The following is a 1221-nucleotide window of genomic DNA, read 5'->3' as shown; positions in this document are numbered from 1 at the left end:
ATGGATAATGGCAAAATTAATTGAAGAATATGACAGAGTATTTATTACAAAGCCCACATTTATTCATATTGATTCATTCATTCATAAGCCCACAGTAGATAGCTTTGAATCCATCTTAATTCTCTCTCTCTCTCTCTCTCTCTCTCTCTCTCAACACAAATTATTTAACAGTTGCAGGTCATCCCATGGGCTAAGTGGTGAATATCCAGGACCCAGCAGCAAGATCAGCACAACCTTTGCGCTTCTCTTTCTGACTCCAATAGGGTGAACACATCACCTTCTTGAACCCGGCCTTTGATGTTTCAGATGATAGAGCAGCTGGTGTCATCCATAAATTCCACTCTCACCTGTGTGCACTGTCCCTGCAAACCGGTCCTGCCCAACACTCTGGTTACCCTAGCCAGCCTGATGAGCTGCACGCAACTCCTGTCCATGATGGCAGTGATCTTGTGGAGACTCCATCTTAACTTTCACCTAAGAACCAGAGTCCTAGTATTAACTTAACAAACATGTTTGGATGGACCCTCTGTACTTAGCCCCTGTCTCACCCACTGAGGTGGTGTTTGGCTCTTGACTTTGGTCAATCTCTTTGACGGATCCTTCTAACTTTGCCCAGTGTCTTGATTGTGACTGATGAATGTGCTAAGACATTTGTAATGCAGTGTACTGCTCACCAACACAGCACTGTAGTTACAAAGCATAACGTGTTTGTTTTCAAAACAAATAGAGTTAAAAGCACATAAGGCCATTACATAGTTGGATTCATGTGCAGTTGTAGGAATAATAGGAATGGACCCTGTGCCAAGTTTCTCCTGAGGGGGAGGTTTTGGAAAACCATGGCACACAGATAGAACAGAGGTTGTGAAAAGGGGCCACACTGTGGGTACCTATACCCCGTACCCTTCCTGTGTGGGTCCACATAGCCAGTGCTCTGATAACATCAAGCCATGCCACATCCTCTTCCCTCCCTCCATCCTTCAGTCCTGGAAAGTATAATAATACATCTTACACTTCTAAAATGGTTTCATTTTAAAAATAGAAACCGAGATGGGTCTAGAGAAAAGTCTTAGCGGCTAAACGATTAAGCATGGTGTGCTGCTCTTACAGAGGATCAGGGTTCAGTTCCCAGATCCCACATTGGGGATCACAGCTACTTGTAAGCCCAGTTCCAGGGTATCCAAAGTTCTCTTTCAGATTGAGTGCACAGGTCACCGAGGACCC

At 44.5% G+C, this 1221-nt stretch overlaps 1 pseudogene; it reads right to left on the bottom strand.

The window, feature by feature from the left end:
- Positions 1-224: 224 nt before the first annotated feature.
- On the bottom strand, positions 225-506 carry LOC117722010 (small ribosomal subunit protein eS28 pseudogene; annotated as a pseudogene).
- Between the last annotated feature and the right edge of the window lie 715 nt (positions 507-1221).

The sequence above is a fragment of the Arvicanthis niloticus genome, chromosome 16, assembly GCF_011762505.2.
Source record: "Arvicanthis niloticus isolate mArvNil1 chromosome 16, mArvNil1.pat.X, whole genome shotgun sequence".
Classification (NCBI taxonomy): domain Eukaryota; kingdom Metazoa; phylum Chordata; class Mammalia; order Rodentia; family Muridae; genus Arvicanthis; species Arvicanthis niloticus.
The sequence above is the reverse complement of the archived record's forward strand: the minus strand, read 5'-3'. Positions and strand labels throughout refer to the sequence as shown.